Raw genomic sequence first — 24,928 nt, 5'->3', positions numbered from 1 at the left:
ATATTAGCTATGCACTACATACAACCTCTTTTTTTGGTTGATATTGCCCAATCAGTATAAGCCATGTCGTTTTATTTTATTTTACTTTGACAACTCACTTTAGTATCTGTCACCTGTCACTTTGGTAGTAGCATTATTTGCACAATTCTCACTGCACCAGCATTATTATATGTACCATCTAGTGTACTGTGATTGCATTATGTGTACAGTATTTGTTATTTGTGTAGTAAGTGTACTTAAATGTTTATATTTAACTTGGTATAATTAATTCATGGCTACTGGTACCTGAATTTCCCTCTGGATCAATAAAGTATAAAGATCTACTTATCTATCAGCCTATATTTTAAGTGCTTATATATTCAACTTAACTAAAACTACTAACACCATCACTACCACTACTATTTCTGTTATTCTTCCTACAAACTGAACAGTTTGAATGTGAAAAGTGAAGGGGAAATGTGGAACAAAAATAAAACAGCTGAAAGATGAAACTTTAAACTTTAATCAATGACAAGGCTACTGTGAAGCATGCTGCAACATATCAGCTAGTCAGGGAAATGGAGAAACTACAATTCCCAAAACAGAATCTTCATGCTTTGCTTAGTTGCTGCTCTTTATCTAATAACAGTGGCCAGAAAATAATTATATTTTGGAAATAACAGCAAAAGAAAAACAGAGGCATTCTACTGTAACCAGTTCAGCAAAATATTTAACCCAGGGATGGACAAAATTGGTGGTCTGGGCACCGAGACTTATCAGTTTTTAATTGTGGAGAACCAAACTACAAGCTCACAAAGTACAGCGGACTACCATATGTTTTGTATCTGTGGTCCATGCAATGTATTCCTATTTAAAAATAATTTGATAAAAACAAAAAACACAATTCTTCCTGTATGATCTTAACTTTGGAGTTACTTTTAAAGACAGCTGCATATAGCGCACCAGACTGCCTTAACCCCCATCTAAAGCCTGGTTTATACTTGATGCGTCCATGTCAGTTGCAAGGGCAGCACAGCAAAAATCATGCCAGATATGGCAACATACACTGAGTTAGCGCAAAGAAGTTTTTTTTGAATGTTAGGTTATGTGCCTGCAGGACCATATACCCTAAAGGTTGAATTTCAAAGACAGGTTAGTTATGTGGGTGCCAGAATGATAAACAAAGCGCTAAATAAGAAGCAGCGGGTCATCAAAGTGCAAGGAAGACATGCAAAAATATTTGAAGAGCATCTCCTCATCATGTACATCACCCATCCACTATAAGAATATTATACTCTATCTCCCTTTGCAGCTTTTACTTAATGGGTCTGCAGACACAGACCCACTAGAGGGAGATATAGCAAAATTGTGCAGTAAGTCTACAAAGCAAGCAAGAGAAACAATGGAGGTAGCTGTAAAGCAACTGAGGCAGTGAGGGCCATAATGACAGAAGTTTATAATTTCCCTTCATCATGTACTGTGATATAAATAAAATAAAAATGAACACATGCTTGTTATGGATTAAAAAAAAAAAAAGGGGGGGGAGTAGAGGACAAGGTGAAGCGCTCCACTACTGCTTCTATACCAGTTACAAGTGAAAGGAATCATAATTACAAGCAGCATTATGACAAAAATAAATAGAAAAAAAAATCTAAATACTTAGCAGATAAAATCTGGAGGATAACTGTAAAGCAGAAACTACTTCAGGGAGGGGACAGCATCACAACCAAGTCAGAGAATATACCATGCTGTATGCTGACAGCATTTAGAAACCACATGTAAAAGCGATCCTTTGTTTTCAAGATAAACTAATTTTAGGATTGAAATTGTGAGAAAGCACAGTAACACTAGACTGTTTACTAGTCAGCATGCAATATCTAAGAAATGCTGATGCAGTGCCAAGTTATTTAATTAAATGTACAACTTGGAATCAAAAATATACACTGATGCAGCATATAACTCTTTTCAAGAAACCTCTAAGAAAATGACCTAACATATTCATCAGCTTGTGGTGGCTTGATCCAACATTGCTACTGTCTCAAAATTTCAATTGGATATTATCCTTTCAAAATCAGAAGGCTCCATTACGAGAAAATCTTGCCTTATACCAATAGAGAAGAATGTCATAAAAAAATAAGATGCTCACCACTAACCAATATGTATGTACTCTGGTCTCCTAAAAGGTGTAATGGAGGTTGTGAAAATGCCTCTTATTATTATTCCAAACACTGCAGAGTGTGAACATGACTTTTCAGGCTTACACCTGACCTTTACTAACATGAGGACCCTCTTAATGGTCCACATGACAAATTTTAATGCAGCTGTATACATAGATCACTGACTGTGGTCATCTAAAGGTGTATGACACTTTAAAAGACTTAATAAACTTGAAGGTCAAACTGATGATTTTTTTTTTGACACACAAACTATTTGGTGGGGTCTAAATTAGGTGTGAAAGCAAAATTTGAGAATACAAATATTAATGCAATATTTCAGTTCATTTTTGATAAAATATTTTTGTGTACATTGGAAAAAGAACACACATCACCATGACATAATCCTTTAAAGATCATTTGTTTGCTAAAACATTCTCTTTTAAGAGGAAGATTATGATTATGTTTATATTGTGATAGAAGAGCGCTGTGTGATGTTAAAAAAGTTACAGGTAACCTCCGCCCTGATAAACCTGGGTTACCAGAGAGCATAGGTTTGACAAGCTGGTAGCCCGGGCACACTACCATATGCATTTACAGTTTGCCTAACCTGAGACCTTTTCATTTTCAGATGCTTTGACTATTGACTTTGCTACATCTTTAGCAGATTCCATGTTAACATTCTGAATAGCAGAACCAACCTCACACACACAAAGCTATAGAAGTTCTAGTGTTTTCCTTTCAACAGGAAACATTAGACATGAAGGTTGAGTACATACACTCATAGGGAAAAAAGTACACTATCCTTCAATTCTGTGGTTTTATTAATCACGGTCTAAATCACAATTGTGTTGTTGTTATTAACATAAACAGAGTAATCTAATCTTAGGTGAAAAATAAAAAAATAACAGATCTCAAAAAGTAATTTTTCCCCAAAATAAAGCAAACATTCAAAAACCTTGTGGGATAAAATAAGTACACCTTTCCATATACCATAATAGTAACAACTGGGAGAGTATTTAGCAGCCATATATTACTAATTAAATGTACAAACTTAATTACCTCTTAAAAAAAAGCTGAAGTATTTACAGTTTGATGTTCTGGAAAATTTAGGATTGTGACCAAATCATGCCAAGAAGAAAGGATATCAGCCATGACCTCAGAAAAGTAACTGTTACTGCTCATCAAACTGGGTAGGGTTATAAGGCCATTTCCAAACAATGTGAAATTCATCATTCTTCAGTGAGAAGGATTGCTTCTAAATGAAGAGCTTTTAAGACAGTTGCCAGTCTTACAAGGAGTGGACGTCCCAGCAAATTCAGTACAAGTTCAGACTGTTTTAAACTCACAGAAATCATGAAAAACTATAAACTACACCACATTATCTACAGACCTTGTTGGGCATGTTAAGTGTTCATGTCTATAACAGTACAATTAAAAAAAAACGACTGCACAAGTATAGCTTTCATTGAAAAGTGGCAATACAAAAAGAACATGGCAGCACAGCTTAGGTTTGCTAGATTGCATCTGAACAACCAACAAAAATTCTCAAAACAATATTTTTTGGACTGGTTAGACCAAGATGCATTAGTTTGGTCACCAAGCACAGCAACATGTTTGTGGAAAACTAAACGCAGAATATCATCACAAACACCTCACCAACTGTAAAGCATGGTAGTGGAGTGGTAATGATTGAGCTTGTTTTGCAGCAACAGGACCTGCAGTCATCGAGACAACAATGAACTTTTCTTGGGAGAAATTTAAGGCCATCTGTATGACAGCTTAAGCTGGAGTGAAATTCGTTCACACAACAGCACAATGATCCCGTGCACAACAGCAAATCAAAATTCAAATGCCTAAAAAAGAAAAACAAGATTTTGGAATGGTGAAGTCAAAATCCAGACCTCAATCCCATAACGATGCTGTGGCATTATCTTTAAAGAGCTGTGCATAAACAAATTCTCCAAAATATCAATGAACTGAAGCAATGTAAATGAGTGGGCCAAAATTTCTCTAAAACAATGTGATAGACTGATACACTCCTATAAAAAGGTTTACTTCAAGTTATTGCTCCTAAAGGTGGATCTAAATGTTACTAAATTATAGGATATACTTATTTTTCCCACATGGTTTCTGAATGTTTGTTTACCTTTTAGAAAAAAACAAGAACATTTTATAGCATTTGTCACCTAAGGTGAAATTTGTTTGTTTATAGACGTTAGTGGTAACAGCACAACTGTGATTTAGACTCTGGTTGGTATAAAATCACAAAACTGAAAGACTGTACTTTCTTTTTCTCTTGACTATAGTTGTGTCTTGTTTTTGAACCCTTTTCTACGGGTGCAGCATCCCAGAACACTATTGGCTTTAACATTAAGGCTTTTGTGCAGTCTTGCTTTATTTGCCTTATTTGTCCAAGTTTTTGTATGAGAGTTCTCCCTGTGGCTAAAATGTATTATAAGATTTTTACAAATCAGAATTTGACAAACAATGATAACATATACATATCCTGGACACTAAACTCACTTTTTGTTTCTGCCTTCATTAGTATTCTACTATTCCATTTTTGCTATGTTGATTACATTGGTAATGACAGACAAACATCGGACCATAAAAAAGTGTAAACATATACAACCATAGCTTTAAAAGATATAAAAAGTAGTTAAGAGATTAACATAATTGAACAGGGACAACACTGAAACAAGAGTGCATAATAGTTAAAAACAGAAAAGCTAAAGTCTTGAACACTTTTGAATTGTAAAAAGGGTATTACTCCCCATTTTAATTGATAGCTTAATATGGTGAGTGGCATGCATGCTAGAATATCCACTAAAGTACAGGGTGGTCCAGATCTAACTATGCAATTATTACATTGTATTGAATTATATTAAAAGTTGCATAGTTAGATCTGGACCACTCTGTGTTCAAATAATGTGCTTCATATCAGAGATTGGTTTCCTACTGGCTTAATGAAAAAGTAAAATATCAATCTAGTTCAAGAAAATGCTAGAAGCTGTACTATAAAACCATGGACAGACATTTAACTCACAGATAAAAACTATGGAAATGCAAAGCCCTAGCAAACAAGTGTATTGTTAGCTTAAAAACACATTTATAATAAGTTTTTACAAGCCAATGTCGGTTACTTACCACCATCCTTACCTATTAGGTCATATACTCAAAGAAGCTCAAATAATCAGTGCCTATGGGACTCACTTAAAAAGGGGGGATTCCCAAAGAGATTAACACCTATCAGCATGCCAAGGCAAACTATAAATAAACCATGTTACAGTGCAGCAAATAAAGAAAATGTAAAAAGGTATCAATGAAAACAAGCATAGACTGGTATCTTGACAATGGTTATTTCTATCTTTTGGTTCACAGATGAAAATAGACACAACTTCAAACAGAAGATGGTTAAAAACAAAAATAAAGGAACTTATACCTATTGATATTTACTACATTCACAACTATTGGTAAAAAATATTTTAAGGGGTGCTTTGCAAAAAAAAGCAAGTATAAATAGAGGACAAACTGAAAAAATGCTGTACACATAAAAGTTACAAGGGCATCTATAGTACAATAAGGATGATGACAAATGTCTTAAACCTGGCTTTCCAAATTTAAATGCAAACAGCCTATAGGCCAAACATGGCCTGAAATATTTCAAGGAGGTGTCAAAATCATATATTTACTTGGCATGACTAATCATCAGAGCTCTCAGATGTTAATGTACAGCCTAAGTGTATCTAATCTACTCTATATAAATAAAACCCTAAGCCTAAAAGTGCAATGATTTTATATGACGTTTTTATGTCACTTTTTTTGTCACACTTTAAATTGTGCTTATTTTAAAACCTACATATACATATATTTGGTATCACTCTTTTCAGAATTTATTGAACTTTAATGTGATGTTGCTAGATTTTCAGATTCTTATTCCATTTTTAAATTATAAACTAAAAAATATCCTGAGAGACGAGAATTTGTGCCAAAAGATTTAACCATGCCCGGGGTCGGAAATAAAAGACATACAGTAGATGACAAAGACAGCTGCTGTACAGGCTTTTAAATGTTTGAAGCGCTGCACAAGATGCAGATCACGCGGCACGGCAGCAGCAGCAAGTCAGCAGCTGATCAAAAAAAGAGGAAGCAAAAAAAAAAAAAAAACTGTTTCCCATTTAATCACCGTTTAAGAGAGGGTTTCGAAGGAGCAACCGCATCCCCTTGGGGTGCGTTCATCCCCCCTCTTCACAACAGGAGCGGCAGAGATGCGAAGTGGCTGGCGCATAGCACAGACAAGGGGGGTTGGCAATCAAAGCAACCAGGGGGTAAGCTCCCTAGTATAGAATAAAACTCAATACAATTATCACTACCCCCTCGTTAAGTCTTTGTCCTATTAACTCAGACAATTATGCTAATTTTCCTTAAACATTGCTTATCCTGTTGCAGTTTTATATCAGACATCTTTAGTTCTCAAAGATGTGAGTGATTACATGCTCAGACGAGAATAATATGATAAAATTCATCACACTGTGCTCTTTTCTTCCCATTAAAATAAAACACTTCAGAAAGTAATTCTGCTTCTTCTTTCAGCTGCTCCCGTTAGGGGTTGCCACAGCGGGTCATCTTTTTCCATAACTTCAGAAACTGTAATAATGAATTAATACCCATATTCTTACTAATAAGCAAATGAAAGACACAGAAGCTCCGAGTTCAAATATTACCCACTCTTTTTGTGTCTGTATGGCTATTTATCTGAATACTTCAATTTTACTTCAACATTGCAAAGAAACTGGTTGTTTAATGGGAAACTCTAAATTAGTCCAATATTACCGAGTGTGGGTGAACGTACAATTCACACATTGGTTCCTGCTTTGAACCAGATTTTGCATACAGAGCCAACCGCTCTGTGGATGATGCAGTGAATTTAAGTCTAAGCTTTATTTACCATCACCTTGATAAGTCAGGAGAATATGCAGGAATCTTGTTTGTGGACTTCAATACAATCATCTCAGACCTCTAGATAAGAAACTCACCCAGTTCAACCTGCCAAGTTCAATAAGCCATTGGATCACAGGCTTTCTGACAGATACTAAACAGTATGTGTGGTTGGGCACACACATCTGACCCATTAACCCTCAGTGCTAGTGCACCGCAGGGATGTGTCATTTCTCCACTATTCCTTTTACTTTATACAAATGACTGTACCTCTGGTGATTTGTCTGTCAGACTTCTTAAATGTGCACTTGACATCACACCAACTGGCCTCATTTCAAACAATGATGAATTTCAAAAATAATAGCACCAGAGCCTGGGGACTCAGAGGTGGGCTCCCCCATCTCTGGGACTGAGGTCACCGAGGTGGTCAAAAAACTCCTTGGTGGCAGGACCCCGGGGGTGGATGAGATACGCCCGGAGTTCCTCAAGGCTCTGGATGTTGTAGGACTGTCTTGGCTGACACGCCTCTGCAACATCGCATGGACATCAGGGACAGTGCCTCTGGATTGGCAGACCGGGGTGGTGGTCCCCCTCTTTAAGAAGGGGGACCGGAGGGTGTGTTCCAACTACAGAGGGATCACACTCCTCAGCCTCCCTGGAAAAGTCTATTCGGGGGTTCTGGAGAGGAGGGTCCGTCGGATAGTCGAGCCTCAGATTCAGGAGGAACAGTGTGGTTTTCGTCCTGGTCGCGGAACAGTGGACCAGCTCTATACCCTTAGCAGGGTCCTGGAGGGTGCATGGGAGTTTGCCCAACCAGTCTACATGTGTTTTGTGGACTTGGAAAAGGCATTCGACCGTGTCCCTCGGGGAATCCTGTGGGGGGTACTCCGAGAGTATGGGGTACCGGCCCCCCTGATAAGGGCTGTTCGGTCCCTGTACGATCGTTGCCAGAGCCTGGTCCGCATTGCCGGCAGTAAGTCGAACCCGTTTCCAGTGAGGGTTGGACTCCGCCAGGGCTGCCCTTTGTCACTGATTCTGTTCATAACTTTTATGGACAGAATTTCTAGGCGCAGCCAGGGCGTTGAGGGGGTCCGGTTTGGTGGGCTCAGGATTGGGTCACTGCTTTTTGCAGATGATGTTGTCCTGTTTGCTTCATCAGGCCGTGATCTTCAGCTCTCTCTGGATCGGTTCGCAGCCGAGTGTGAAGCGGCTAGGATGAGAATCAGCACCTCCAAATCCGAGACCATGGTCCTCAGCCGGAAAAGGGTGGAGTGCCCCCTCAGGGTTGGTAGCGAGATCCTGCCCCAAGTGGAGGAGTTCAAGTATCTCGGGGTCTTGTTCACGAGTGAGGGAAGAATGGAGCGCGAGATCGACAGGCGGATCGGTGCGGCATCCGCAGTAATGCGGGCTCTGCATCAGTCTGTCGTGGTGAAAAAGGAGCTGAGCCGCAAGGCGAAGCTCTCAATTTACCAGTCGATCTATGTTCCTACCCTCACCTATGGTCATGAGCTATGGGTAGTGACCGAAAGAACGAGATCGCGAATACAAGCGGCTGAAATGAGTTTCCTCCGCAGGGTGTCTGGGCTTTCCCTTAAAGATAGGGTGAGAAGCTCAGTCATCCGGGAGGGGCTCAGAGTAGAGCCGCTGCTCCTCCGCATCGAGAGGAGTCAGATGAGGTGGCTCGGGCATCTGATCAGGATGCCTCCTGGACGCCTCCCTGGTGAGGTGTTCCGGACACGTCCAACCGGGAGGAGGCCCCGGGGAAGACCCAGGACACGCTGGAGGGACTATGTCTCTCGACTGGCCTGGGAACGCCTTGGGATTCTCCCGGAAGAGCTAGAAGAAGTGGCCGGGGAGAGGGAAGTCTGGGCATCTCTGCTCAAGCTGCTGCCCCCGCGACCCGACCTCGGATAAGCGGGAGACAATGGATGGATGGATGGATATAGTATATCTATTATCTATATCACATTAATGTTTTTGCTCACTTACTTGAGGGATGCAAATTTTTTTAGAGTTGACTGTGTGAATTTTCCAAGTTCCTGCAAATAATGCCATCCACTAAATGAATAATTACAATGTGGACAAACTGTAACATTAGATTCATTCCCGTTGTTTAATGAAAGACAGTGCCTTAATTTTATAAAACAGAAGTGACCAGTCATAGTGCGTCCGACTTCCTGGAGCAAAATAAACCATAGCCATGAAAAGTAAGATTGACATGTTTTGAAAAACCATGAATGATTTTGTCTATATTTATTATAAGCTTTTTATTAGACATGTTTCTGGCTCTGCTTTCTCCTTGATCTCATTACTGTGTGAGCACAGAGAGTCCCAATTTGTGATGGGCTGTGTCCTGAAACGTCACATTTGTTTCAAACTTTATGTGCATCTTTAAACCAACAGTGCAAAATTCATATGCACTTAATAACATTACAAAAAACACATCATTGTGAAAATACAAAAATATTAATAGTATAAATATTCAAAAAGTTAACCTGTATTACATTTTTGAAATTTGCTATATAGAGTACGACCATTTTGTGTTGGTAACAGTGATAAACACCAATTCAAAATAAAACACAATACGCATGCTTTGCTCATAAACACCAATTCAAAACAAAACACAATATGCATTCTTTGCTCACTTGCTCGGAGTCAGGCTATTTGAAGAAAACAATGCTATCTGAAATTTATAAGTTGTGAGGTAATGCTAACCTTTCACTTCAGTCAAGAATTTAAAATTAAAAATACAACTTGGTCAGAAAGAAATAGCATTTTCTGTGGTCAAACTGCACTGGAGGTGATGTGACACTTTTAATGTTTCGGTATTTTCATGAAAAACGAAAAAAAAAATACAGCATAACTTAAGCGCTTTTTATTTCACACCATGTAATAAAATCAATAGTGACCTAGGACCTACACCTAGTTTAATTTTACATGAATGCACTCAAGAGTGAAAGTGAAATGTCAGTCATGATCTAAAATTAAACTAGTAAAACTAAAAAAAATCATTATTACTTTGCAAAAACAGGTACAGCTGATATTAGGCTATCAGTGGTTATAAATCCAGGGTTAGGTCTTGGTTGAATTATGTCACAATGGCATCATTCAATATTTCCCAATGATTTAGATCTCAGGTTCTGTCGCATAATTGAAGCCGAAGAAGGCTGCCAGCACAGTTTCTTCAACAAATTTGGGTTCAGTAATATTTACATTCAGGTTAAGACTGGCATGTAGCAAATTCAGTTTTTGTTTAGTGTTTTCATTTAATGCAAAGTTAAAGTAATCAACTAATCAATCAAATACTTAAATCCTGAGTACACTTACATTATCTGTCAAATTAAGTTCTTCTGCTCATCATGTCAATGGAGATGGTGCGATCTTCTTCTCAACTTACTGAAGTGTAAAACAGTGACTTGGTTTTTGTAACATTCACCACACCATTCTTACATTCTTATGAATTCTACATTTAGTTTATATACCAACATATATAGCATATGCTGTAATCATATACAGGTGTGCTACGTAGTGTTTATATTCTTATGAAGCCCTTTATGGTATTCTAGTTTACATTTTTGCAATAACACACTTTGGAGCTTATGGAGTGCTGAACTTAATTTGTTATTTTCAGTTAAATACATTACTAATGCAGTATCCAAAAAAAAATTAAATAAATAACCAATTAATCATCAGACTAATCAGTTCACTAATAAATTGCCAACAATAAGATGCTGCAGATGTTCTATCAGACAGTTGTGGCGAGCGCCCTCTTCTACGCAGTGGTGTGCTGGGGAGGCAGCATTAAGAGGAAAGACGCCTCACGTCTAGACAAACTGGTGAGGAAGGCAAGCTCTATTGTTGGCATGGAGCTGGACAGTTTAACATCTGTGGCGGAGCAAAGGGCGCTCAGCAGGCTCCTATCAATTATGGAGAATCCACTGCATCCACTTAATAGTATCATCTCCAGACAGAAGAGCAGCTTCAGCGACAGACTGCTGTCACTGTCCTGCTCCACTGACAGATTGAGGAGATCGTTCCTCCCCCAAACTATGCGACTCTTTAATTCCATCCGGGGGGGTAAACGTTAACATTTAACATTATACATTGTTATTGTCTGTTTTTCACCTGCATTATTATCATTCTTTAATTTAATATTATTTATTGTATCAGTATGCTGCTGCTGAAGAATGTGAATTTCCCATTGGGATTAATAAAGTATCTATCTATCTATCTATCTATCTATCTATCTATCTATCTAACTAACTGATGTGGACAGCCATAATTATAAGTAAAAATACCAAAAAAGGGAGGCATTTTTTTTTGGTTGAAATTGCTTAGGTGCTGAGATACACATTGAGTATCTCTAATCTGAAATGCCTGTGGTTGGAAGTATGTTGGAATAAGTTTGGAATAAACTTAGTAATTTTGCATAATTGCATCTTCCTAAAACACCTTCCATCAGTTCCTCCAGATTGTGCACTTTAAACCATTTCAAGAAGAAAGCAAAATAAACTGATACTGTGGGAAAATAAAATGCTAAAACAGCAATGATCCACTCAGGATCTCAGAAGCACAAGCGACTCAAGCTTAATGATTTAGTTTGTACACTGTAATGAGCATGGCAACAGAAGATACAGGCAGACAGACACTGAAATGGCTGCAGCTACTTGGCTCCACGTTTGAGAATTACTTCCTTATTCATTTAGACATGCAGTCAGAAGTGGAGACGCATTGTGCTTCTATTTTACAATTCAGATTTTTACAAACATAGCTGACAATTTTTTCTACCTATACCATCAGTTTAGGATGCTAGAGCATTTCAGATCAGGGATGCTCAGCCTGTCCTTTTTTGTGTTGCCAACTGCATAGACGATATACTGTATTCTACAAACACAGCCAACAATAGTCCAGCAGAGATCTATGTTTTTAAATTACATTCTAGCAGTTTTCAGTATCAATAAATCTACATAAATACATTTTCAACATTACATTGGCCCTCTCAACAACACCACAAATCTAAAGCTTATTAAAATAATAAACTTTTACTGGACCATACAACAGATGTAAACTATAAAAATACAGAAATATTGTTCATGTGATGTATGCTATGATGTGTTCTTTTATTTGTGTGTATGTGTGTATTTTGTTGGTATTGCATTTATCCTCAAAATAGTAATATATGTTAAAATTCCATAGTACTATGTACACACATTAAATGTGAACTTAAATAAAGCTGTATATCCAGGGCCTATGAATATTTCAAATTAAGTTATAGAATTACATCTTACAATATCTTTATACAAAAAATTACTGGAACAGACAGCTGAGTGGATGCCAGATCCATTTGCAAATGGGAATGAGGGAATACTGGCAAAATTCGGAATCTATCTACTGATTTGAAAAGAAGTAAACAATTTAGGTACAGTTCCTGACAGCCTAACAAATTCTTAAGGCAGTGTAATAGAATGAGATGGCTAACAGTATCAAAAGGTGCAGTTAAATCATTACATTCAACACTATTAAACAAGATTAATCGAATTCAGATTCACAGTGGGCTACAGCCTATCCCAAAAGCACTGAGCACAAGTCTAGAAATAGTCGTAGGCAGGGCATTAGTCTATTGCAGAGCTTACATTTTTTCACAAACAAACAAACTTAATTTGGAATCTTCAATCAACCTAAACAGCACCTCCTTCGGAATGTGGGAGGAAAAAGTGTAGTACATAGAGGGACACTCACACGGGCATGGCAAGATGTGAAAACTCCACACATACATTAAATAAGGGCAATATTTTAATCCAGAATGTTGGAACTGTGAGACAGCAGCTGCATTACCCTGCACTTAAATTCAACAGGATAATGGTATTTCTTAATTTAGTAAATATTACAATGGATAAAAGGAAACATTCTCTGACATTTGTTATTCACCATTTCAGACTGAATACACGCAGAGCTGCAGCATTCTTTTCAACAATAACAGACCAAAACAGAGAAAGCAAATTTAGAATTTACAGTACAAACAGACTGCAAGGAATTTTTAGTATTTATGCTGTACCGTATAAATAAATAAATATGCCGTCACTATTTACCAGGGAAGCAAGTACATCCTTAAAGCAAACTGCTTCAGTGTCTAACAAGTGTCCCAGGCTGTAGAGTCGGAAGCAATTATTGGGTTACTAGAGTTGGAGGCAGTAAAAATGTACAAGCTCTAACTAAATGTAAATTGTAATATATTGCATTAAAGTTTTCAATTTCACATATACTGATTTGATTAAACTCTCTTCTTTGAGACATCTGATAAAAATACAGCATATATTTTAATTTTGTAAGTTTAGTATTATGTTTAATGTTACTAAGTGTTTGTAAGCCACAACAACACTTTCAAACCTGACCTTTAACTGATTAGAGTGACAAAATGTAGCCTGATGATTCACACCGGCAGTGATAAAAGGCCTTGTATCTTGTAGTCGTGTGCTTTTAATCAACACAGTAAATATATTAGTCTAATTACAAATAGAGGAGTTGGAGGTACCAGAAATTGAGGAGTTGGGGGTCAAAGGTTTTGTGTCCCGACTCCACAGCCCTAGAAATTCATTCCTGTTGCCAAACAAATTTTTGCTTTAGAGCACTAGCTGCCATAGGACAATTGTTTGGCCAGACTGGCAGAAAAATATTGAACTGGGGTAATTTGCTTCATCAAACCACCTACCACTTCTGTCTTCCTACAGTTCTCAAAACTGTACTTGTTTAAACAACAAAATATGTAAATTGGGGCATATTTCAAATACAAAACACACTATCAAATACCTACCACTACCTGACCCCATCAATTAGCAGCGCTCACAATAGCCACATAACCCCTTTTCTCCTCAACTGCTGGGCTAAGTCCTAATTAAAACATTCAATTGAACTTGGCTTATGAAATTTTCAGACCACATTTGTTTTCACTGTGAACAGCAATATCCACACACAGGGTGCAACATGTATGTGTAAATGTGCTAATATGAGGGAATTATATAGTAAGTAACAAAATTATCACATTTGCATTAAATGAACAAAGAGACAAGGAAGAAAACTGTAGCATGTCGTTACATGAAATACACTCAACTTGTATTACTTTAGAAAGTGAACTAAATATCCAAAAATCAGTAAAAATCACTCGCTCTTCTCACCCGGTCTCAGTCTTACTAACTGGCCTATATTCCTTGTGATCCTTGTCAGGACAGCGAGCCATAAAAGCAGCCATGAGAAGGAACTTAAACCCTCACAAGTGTCTTGTGCTGGTGGCATGCTCCACTGCTTTATTATTTTTTACTTTTTTCCCCCCACTTGCGGTACTTCTGAAAATCACAAAGTGCTTATGGAAATGTTGTGTGGGTCTTGTAGCAGTAAGCTGGGGTCCCAGTGCTGAAAATGTATTGTGACATATATTTAAATGATTTTTTTTTTTTGCTGTGTTAAATTAAAAAAAAATCATGTACAAATGTGCAGGTATAATACCCAGAATCATTAAATTAAATTCAAATAATTTACAAAATATTTGTACCTTACTTTTTGAATAATTTCACAGCCCTGATTAGGACAACAATTACTATCAAGACTAGACAAATACTAGCAGTCTAAGAAAAGAACACCTCCGCTACAGGTGATAGTACAGCTGTATACACTCATGTGTAAATGTAACTACACCAGTAAGTCTTTTTTTTTTTTTTTTTTTTTTTTTTAAATTAATTTTTATTGTAATCATTCCATACAAATAGATCAATTTATAACCAAACAAATTACACCAGTAAGTCTAATAGTCTAACATTGATGGAGAAAGTTGTTCCGCCCTACTCTATGCAGAATTCTATCAGCTATATGATGTGTGAGGTGTGTCTTGCATCGACAGTCCATTTCAAATTCCCCCACAGCATCTTGATGGAATCAGATCTGGGCTTTAACTTAGTCATTCCAGAACCCTACATTTCTCATATACTTTAGGTCACTGTCATGTTTGGAGTGAGCTTTACTTTTGTTACGGATGGTATGACATTATCCTCTGGTACAGTGAAGAATGCCAAGATTCTAGGATGGTGAACTTACCCAGCTCTAATACGGCAAAGCAGCCTCAAACCATAACATTTCCACCCCATTCATTACAGTTGGTATTGGGTTGTTCTGGTGAAATGCTGTGTTTGGTTTTTGCAAAACATGTCTTCTGTTACTGCAGCAAAATAACTATTTGCTTTATGTGTGCAGAGCACATCATTCTACAAGTCCAGGTTTTTGCCCAAGTGCTCTTGGGTAAATTTTTGTCTTGCCTTGATATTCTTTCTGGATAGCACATATTTCTTCCTGGCACAACTCCTATGTAGACTTAATTTGTGGAGGCTCTTTAGAATTGTTACAAGAGCTACTTGTAGGTCCAGTAACAAAGTTCTGGGGATATTAGAGACTTCTTTCAGCATCATGCATTCTGCTCTCAGACTGAACTTGCCAGGAAGACCTGGCCCAAACATGTTGGGTGATTGCAGATGGCCTTCCAGACAGTGGAAGATTGATTTGAAATTTTTGGAGATCTCTTCAAATACCTTCCCAGACTCACCGGCATCTATAACTTTCTTTCTGAAGTCCTCCGAGAGCGCTTTCAATCTAGGCTTGATGACAACACACACTTTAACAACAAAGGTCAAACCAAACCAAATGTCTAGAGGTTTAAATAAGACAGATTCAGACAACATCTTCTCTAAAGATGTTCTAATCATTGGCACCTGGCCTGGTGCACCTCATCACGGAGTGTACTTGCTATTTACACAAATGTGAAATTTGCATGTATGCTTATTTAAATTATACAATGGACTAAAAAATGTACATGTGGCAAGAGGTTTCTTATATTACCTTTATCTACAGATACTGTTTAAATAAACATCAAATATCTTGATATGTCCAAATATGTTAAAAAAAAAACAGTTCATGGAGTGTACTTACTTTTTTAATGACTGTATAGCCAAAATGTTTTGTGAAACAATATGTTTATAAGCTGCTTTTCACTTTTACTAAATGTACTTTTTTGCCACAGATGAAGACATTTTGATTATACTAGAAACAGCACTTAATTAATGGTAGATTCTACATAAAATAATGAAGTGTGATTTATGCAGTCAAAAGTATTGGAGTAAGAAAATATATAAACAGTGAATGTCTGAAAAAAAATAGAAGCAGAGAAAAACAGGCATATAGGGTAGCTACACCGCTTACTGGACTAATTTTTGTAAATAACCATTAAACAAAATAATAAAGTTGAGGCACTTGCTGTTTACATTTCTATAGTTTTAACATTTTACTGTCAATCTACGCTCATTTCAGTCTGCACAAAACTACCTGTAGCCACACTGAAAAGCCTACAAAGGACAAGACATAGTAGGTGTTTCTGGAATTAAAATTTTTAATCGTACTGCTAATAATGATAACAATATTCTGGCTCCCTACACTCTAACAACTGTTTGTTTCAAAATGTTAAATAAGCATTAAATGTTAAGCTAAAGGTGGGCTTTCTATAATGTTTCAGTGTTATGCCCTATCTGTGCAGTTAGTAGTAATAGGCCTATAGCAAAACACACCATCAATAGCAATCAAGAAGACTTTTTTGTGCTTTTCAGGTCACAACAAAAATATTGACATTTTAGAGAAAACGATAACACAAACATAGTTGGGGCTCCTTATGGCCTTAAACTGGACTATAGGTAAATGGATGCTACTGACACTAGCTCAATTTAGGACTGCCCAAATTAGAAAGTGTGAATGGCATCTTTGAGGCTGACTCTAAATAATCTCTTCTATTTCAAAGTAATGTTTAATTCTAACTGTAATACTGATCTTAAAAGATTTATAAATATACTTCATCAAATTTCTGTTGGCACAAGAAAATACACAGACTATATTTTCCCAAATGTCCCAAAGAAGGTACAAAAGAAAAGTTTCAATTTAATTTCGTATATTGAAAAATCTGCTCTCCAGCAAAAAGTTTATATATTTATTACCCCATCTCTGAGATGAGATGACTAAAGTGTAGATGAAATGTGAAATTTCTAAAATTCATGCATTACTATTTTGTATAAAAGAATGACTGTATTTAAAACTATTGAACAATAAACCTATTTCCTTCACCTCGGTTTCCATTTGTTTATCTTGGCAAAGGTCAATTTGACAGAACCAAGAAGCTCTTTCCAGAGCCACAGGAAATCCCAAAAATAATCCCTAGAATATGTCCTATGGCATCTCTTGACCAAGAGAAGCTGTTGTTTTATTCTGAGATCCTTCTGTATTGTTAAGCTCCTCCTCTTGAATAGAAACTTCATTTTTCTTGCTTGTACTTCCTCCTCTAGTCACTAACCAGAGCTCATGATTACAAGTGAGAACTGATATGTAGACAGATAAAAGCCAAAGCATCATCCAATGACTTAGATATAACAAAATAATTACTGATATCAATGCACAATGATTTATTGCGGAAACTCATGAACACCTCCTTTCACTTGTAAATAAGACCCTGAGATACCAGAACTCCTCTACCAAGGTCCAGTTCTCTTTTCTAACCTGAAGACAAAAAATTATGCCTTGCAATAACGGACCACAACTTTCAATTAGCAGGTCGCCTTTAACATCCAGAGTATATTGCAATAAGCTGAAAACCTGTTCTGTTCATATTGGACATAAAGTCTGACATGGCCATGAGGACAACATTACCAACAAACTGAAGGAAAGAGGTAAGACACACCATTGGTAGGATCTTATACATAATTTAGAAGGTCTCAAATTAACAGCAAGTATGCATACACCAATTCTTACTCTTGAAATATGGAAATGAAAAGGCACCCAGTAGCTTCCCTCAGAACTCTATATCAGAGGTTTCAAACTCCAATCCTGGAGAGTCTCAGTGACTGCAGGTTTTTGTTCCAACCCAGTTGATTAATTAGAAGTCAATCCTCACCAATAACAGATCTTACTTAATTTCATGGCTTGTTAGTGTTTTAACTCTACCATGTCAGTTCATTCTTAAATCACAGATTTTTTTTTTTTAACAAGCAAGTCAACTAAAATGAACCAGAAAAATGTCACTTGAGCAATAAGTGCATCTTCAGCAATACATAATTTCTCCTGAAGCAATTGGGTTGGAACAAAAACCTGAAGCCACTGCGGCCCTCCAAGACAAACCCTGATTAAAATGGTCTGAGTCTTAAACAGCAAATAAATTAATGAAGCTAATTAGTAGCAAAAACTAGTCACTAATAAAGAAATGAAAGCCTATAGCCACTGTGTCTCTCCGAGATCGGAGTTGGCCACCCCTGCTCTATACTCTAATCACCCTAACATAACATGATTTACAAGCATAAGTCCTTGCCAAGTATACAAAGCATATGCAAAGCAGGAGAAGTCTGTTTCAGTACCTTGTCATACTTGAACACAGCTTCTTTTTCCCTTTTTAAAAAGAAATTCTGTCAGTCACAGGGCACTGTCCCTGGCTTACAGACAACTTTGAAAAGGCATACTAAAGACACCCCCACAATACTCTGTGCTTTCAGCATTTCAGACCAGATTGTATCCATCCGGTAGCATTGCCATTATGAAGTATTTAATCAACTCAATGACACTAATTTGGTCCCAATCCAAATCAAAGTTTCCTGCACTAACTTGCCCCCACTTCAATTTATATCAAGTCAGTATTTATGAGCCTCCCAGAAACTTAATGGCCACTAAGTTGCAACACATGTCCCAAATACCAGTTTTCTCAGCAAAGATCTAGCTGGTCTGGATTGGTTCTAATCATGCCTATCACATAGCAGACACTGCACTCCTACACCCAATTTTCACCTACTAGATGATAATTTGTTAATGGCTCTGTATGGATTTTTCATGTCAGCAACAACTAAGCTAAAAGGGTCACTACTGGGTGTTGGTCAATAAACGCTATCTCCATGCATGACTCTGTTAGTGGATGTCACTATATCTGCTTTCAGTGATGCTTGACTACATCCATTTACAGCTATCATCAAAAGTTTGTCTAGCCCCTCTCTTTTCACCAGTTTTCCAAATGTAACTCTATTATGAGCACAAGATTTCTGTCCACATAGATCTATGTACACCTACCACATCAAACTCACAGGAGAAGATATTTTCAAACGTACTGTATATAATAAGGGCGGCACGGTGGCACGGTGGGTAGCGCTGCTGCCTCGCAGTTGGGAGATCTGGGGACCTGGGTTCGATTCCCGGGTCCTCCCTGCGTGGAGTTTGCATGTTCTCCCCGTGTCCGCGTGGGTTTCCTCTGGGCGCTCCGGTTTCCTCCCACAGTCCAAAGACATGCAGGTTAGGTGGATTGGCGATTCTAAATTGGCCCTAGTGTGTGCTTGGTGTGTGGGTGTGTTTGTGTGTGTCCTGCGGTGGGTTGGCACCCTGCCCAGGATTGTTTCCTGCCTTGTGCCCTGTGTTGGCTGGGATTGGCTCCAGCAGACCCCCGTGACCCTGTGTTCGGATTCAGCGGGTTGGTAAATGGATGGATGGATGTATATAATAACATATACATAGGATATTTATTTTATATGGTACTAGGGGGGCAAGACCCCTGGCGCCTTAGGCGCCCAAGTCCCAGTTGCGGCCAGAATATTAGTAAAATCTGTACATGTACAAAAGAAAAATGATTTATTGGAATCAAAATCATGAAATTCTATAAATATGTACAAGAAAAATTAATTATTATTTAACGGAGTAAAAATCATGAAATGAAAACAAAATATTTACTCTCTTACCGATTGGAGTATTCCCGTTAAACTGAGGTCCACTATGCTGGATGAGTATTTATAAGAGACTAAATAAACAATCCATTCGTTTTAACTGACATTCTTATAGACAAAAAACTTTTTTTAAAAAATGACTCATTTAAATAACAGGAAAAATCACATGAAAAATAAAGTGGTATGCAATGGGTCATTGTAACTCGACACCTTCAGCTAACTAAATTACCTAAATACAAACATTGGTGTTGTTAATAGATATTTTTTTTAATAGTTTGTTCCTGTGAAAGAATGTTTACTTGATCAAAATTAAAAAGCACGACTTTCTTGATGTTTTAGTTTATAACTAGCCGATGCCTGCCGTAGCATACGGCGGTGTAAGAATAGGAATGGAAAACGGTGAGAAAGGAATTCAGAAATCAAGAAGAAATAAATACTTCTTGAAAGACTCAGTGTGCATATAGAATTTCCGGCCAAACAGAATTACATGTGAAAGTGATAAATAAATCAGGGTTTCCGAATTTACGTACTATGGCCATGGCATCCTGATAGTTTTGTTGCATGTATCTTGGACTTCCTGGAAATGTGGACGGTAATATGATTATTTTGCCTACACGAACATTGTTATTTTCAGCATTTGCTTGCAGTGCGTCTGATAGTTTGACGCACAGATCTTGTTGATGTAATCTGAGATAGTTGAGACACTCGCCCTCTGTTTTAACATACGCATCTACGACGTACTGTTGGAATAGTTTGCCGCTGGAGTGGAAAATACTAAATGTATCCGTCATTGCCAATCTGTACGCGTAAAATTGGCACTGAGTAAGCCTTATTCACTTGCACGTTCTTTTATCGGGAACATGTTGTAAATCTTTGTGCCAGCCAATGTCTCCGTAAGGTAATAAAAGTGGGTAAACCATAGGATCGCAATTCATATTGAGCGTGGAAATCTGTTTACAGGAGTTGCCTATGGGATAGGTGCAAATGTCCCTTTCAGCAGGCGTTTTGCCATCTTCTCCGACAAAAATCGCTGCAACTTCGGTGTGACATGTCGGGGCATTGTATCGTCGTAAATCTCGTTGTAAATCCTGCCTAGGGGTTTCCTTGAAAACCATTCATACAGATGCTGTTGGACTGGACTGAGCGATTTCATGCATGTGTTTGTATGATTTAGCGAAGGGGTTGATGGTTCTGAGCATGGAATCTAGCTGGAGAAAAACATTTTCGCTGCATGCAGAATTTGCTTTTTTTTGTAAGCGTACTTTACTAGCTTGCGCTGTGTCAAAAACATACAACTGTCCATATCCTGGAGAGGTAGAAGTGTTAGCATATAGTGGAGAGATTTGGTGATAAATTTGCCTGTGTATTTTAAAACAGTATGGTCCGTGGCCAAGAGGTTGAGTTATCTGTGCACCCATGGAAGCAAACGCTAGAGAAGAAGTTGTATTCTCGAATGTGTTCATGATAATTTTTAGCTTCTGATGTTTGCTGTGTAATAAGTTGTTGTAAAGACACAGGTGGCTCCCGCAAGGGTGGTAAAGCTACTTTACCGTTGTGGCAGCACCTCGAGTACTTGTTGGATGCATTACGCTCAGCAGGCCAGTATAGTGCATGACATGGAAGATGACGAATAGGAATCGAGAAATGCCGTGTCGGCTGCGTGTGGGCAGGACCGGTTTTGAAGTGGAAGCAGGACAAACCAGAAGAGAAATATATATAAGAGATTTAAAAACGGAATAAGAATCTGAAAATCTAACATCACATTAAAGTTCGATAAATTCTGAAAAGAACGATACCAAACATATACATGTAGGATTTAAAATAAGCCAAATTTAAATCGTGACATAAAAACATCACATAAAATCGCTGCACTTTTAGGCTTAGGTTTTATATATATATATATATATATATATATATATATATATATATATATATATATAAAGAGAGAGAGAGAGAGAGAGAGAGAGAGAGAGAGAGAGAGAGTAGATTTACCCCATATAGTTTGTAGTGGTGACCGAGAAAATGTTTTAATTTTGTGAGCGTAAATGATAAGCAGGAAGAAGTATTAGGGGAATGTGCCTTTCCTGTTTAACATTTATGGCACTTTTTCTAGAAGTATTAACAGTATTTTAGCAAACAAAGCGAATAGATAATGGCTACGTCGATTATGTGACATGAATTACATGAGGATTTCTTCTCTTCTTTCCATGGATATTTTTTACATTGTTTGCCATCATCTCCAAGAAAACATAATATTAAATGTTTTTATCTGCCATCTCCTTACCAAACTATTTGGTAGGTAATATATAAAAAATACAACTTTTGGGTGAAGTATTCATTTAGTGTTTACAAACTTTGCTCATCTCCCCAAAGTGCTATGATGAAGAATGTGCGTGTTGTCCTTCTTTCCTTGAACTTAACCTGCGCCTCCTCTCACAACTTTAAAAAAATATATCTGAATGTTGACTGACTACTACAATTTGATCCCTTGTGAAAATAGATGTCTGTGAGTGAGTAAGTGTGAAGTGTAATTGACAAGCATTGTATCCATGGTCAGTTAAAGTCTCTTAACCATTAGAGTGAGGGCATGTACTCAGTTCACTATAAAGCTGAATAAATGAATGTCATACTTAAATGGACTGAGAGACAGATTAATAAAAGTTAACTAGTTTTCTAAGTGCAGTCTATACACTGAACTCTTACATTAAAATTGCTGTTATCTATTTTACAATGAGCAGAGTGAACTAATTTTTAATGATTTAATAAAAAAGTTAAAAATAAGACAGTATAAATGACAGTTCATTAGGGAGTTATAGAAGCAAAGTGAATGAATGGTGGCTTTAGCTGAAAGGAAAGACTTATATAAATAAAGACAACACCTGGAACAGAAAGACTGCAAACTTAAAAAAAAAAAAAAGGAAAGAATTCTGCCAGCATCAGACTCAAATAAACCATGGGAAAATTATTGTCAAATATCTAGGTGGAGAAGAAGGTAGCTCTGGTCATCCTAAGTTACAAATTAGTCATACAATACTGAAACCTAATGAGAAATGCAACTAAAGCCATTCAGCTCCTACCTGGTGCTGAAGTTAAGTATTAAATGCCTAGTTCACAAGCATGCCTTTCCAAAATACAAAACAAGACATTATGATCACTAACACTTGCCCTATATTAAGGACTTGGACCAAGTGAAAAATAATTACCGACTTCACAGTAAAGACAAACAGCACTGAAATTAGGTAGGAATCGGGATAGCAACATTCCAAATCGACACCAAAATGGCAAATTGCTGGATAAGAATAGCTTTGGTCAGCCTTTTGCAGCTGTGTATGGTGGACGCTGATGTCTTCTCCTCAGAGGTCATCATGGTGGACGCTGCTCTGTTGTCCCAAATGATGATCTTTGAAGATCATGTGGCTTTGTTTCCGAATTAAAATACAAGGACTCTGCCGACAGCTCCTTGGTGAGGTATGCAGAAATATTCTGCAGCATGAACGTGGTAAACGTAGACATCACACACCCAGCTGATTTCTTTCATTCAACTTGCTGACCCCCCGAGGTGTCGACGGGGGAACGGCGTACCACCAAGGTCCCTGCCACTCCTGCAAAATATTAGCATGGGACGTTGCGGCCAGCACTCCAGATGTGAGCACAGGACGCAGCTGTTTGCTTAGATAGTCTTTGGCGATGCGGATACGACGCCTATGAGACAGGCTCCCCAAAGGTTGCATTGGGGATACCCTCGGGTGCAAAGGGGAACGCACAGCTTAAAACGCACCGAGGCCCTGCCGCAGCACTAACACATTGCAGAAGATGAGCAAAACAAGCATCAGCTACGCTCTGCAGTCTAAGTTTTGTTATAAAAGTCACACACAAACCCGTGCACACACATACCGTGCAAGGCGCTAGTCCTGCCACATGCATATTTTAATAAAAGCACGCTGTTCCTTACCTGCTTCCTCCAGAAATCCGTCATAAACACACGGTACTGTCAGCGGAGTGATCGCACGCTCTCACGCAAATACGTCACTGCGGTCACGTACAAAGGAGGTGGATTGACGCATCACCACTCACCCAGGACTGAAAAGCCGCAGTATCCTGCCGCGGTTAGAATTCCCTCGTTAAATAGGCTCAGTACTGTAGTTTTCTTCTCAATGAAAATTCAGAGTTCACTTTAACAAGGACTTACCTGACATGTTTCTAAGAGGACGTATGTTCTTTGTTACTGTTTCCTGATAAACAACAAGAACAGTAAAAATAAAATCAATGTGACATGATTAGACAACAAAACAGGATTAGGTGGTATAGTAAATAGAGCTCTAGTTAGGGACAATAACTAAAATCTTGGGCATTTTGATATTTGCCTGTGTAGTTTGCAAGTGGAAGGGTATTCACAAACAGCAATGTACCTAATTTGCTGTCTTTACTGTCTTTGTGGGAGTCTACATTCCTGTTTTTTTCAGGGACATGGAGTACATGGTTGGTTGGATAGCATTCAGTTTGGTTAAAAATTCATCTTAATTCTTTCCATCATGATTCTTTCACCTATCAAAAGAACCTTAGCTCCTTTCTCTGTGACATAGAACATGTGTTTTCCGTGTTTTCTCTAAGTACTCCAGTTTCCTTCTGCATTCCAAAGTTAAGCTGTTTGGTTGTTCTAAACTGGTCTAGCAAGAGCAAATGTATACTCAGGTCTGCTAGTGGGCTCTGTGTTGAAGCAGAAGCCTGTAAAGATTCAACAACAACAAAATTTATTTATATAGCACATTTTCATACAAATAATGTAGCTCAAAGTGCTTTACATGATGAAGAAAGAGAGAAAAAAGACAAAATAAAAATTAAAATAAGAGAACACTAATTAACACAGAATAAAAGTAAGGTATCTTGTCAGATCTTGTCTTATGCCTAGTGGTACCAGGACTGGCTCTGCTGAAAATCTGCACTGGATAGACAAGGCTCAGGGCCCAGTTGTTCAAACTATTTAATCGGGATAAAAATGATCTGGATTTTGAAATCCCTTGTTTTGCTATCCAGGATCTGGTAATTCATTTTACTTTCATGCTGGTTTTTCAAAGCAACACT

At 37.7% G+C, this 24,928-nt stretch overlaps 1 protein-coding gene across 2 annotated transcripts in view; it reads right to left on the bottom strand.

Annotated features, from left to right (window-relative positions):
• The window catches only part of hdlbpb (high density lipoprotein binding protein b), a 163,412-nt gene extending 139,543 nt beyond the window's left edge, over positions 1-23,869 (bottom strand). For both annotated transcript variants that reach the window (XR_007934582.1, XM_051925431.1), the window contains exon 1: positions 23,799-23,869. The gene's annotated coding sequence lies outside the window, so the exon portion shown is untranslated. The remainder of the gene's footprint in view (positions 1-23,798) is intronic.
• Between the last annotated feature and the right edge of the window lie 1,059 nt (positions 23,870-24,928).

The sequence above is a fragment of the Erpetoichthys calabaricus genome, chromosome 3, assembly GCF_900747795.2.
Source record: "Erpetoichthys calabaricus chromosome 3, fErpCal1.3, whole genome shotgun sequence".
Classification (NCBI taxonomy): Eukaryota; Metazoa; Chordata; class Cladistia; order Polypteriformes; family Polypteridae; genus Erpetoichthys; species Erpetoichthys calabaricus.
This window is presented reverse-complemented; position numbering and strand designations above follow the sequence as displayed.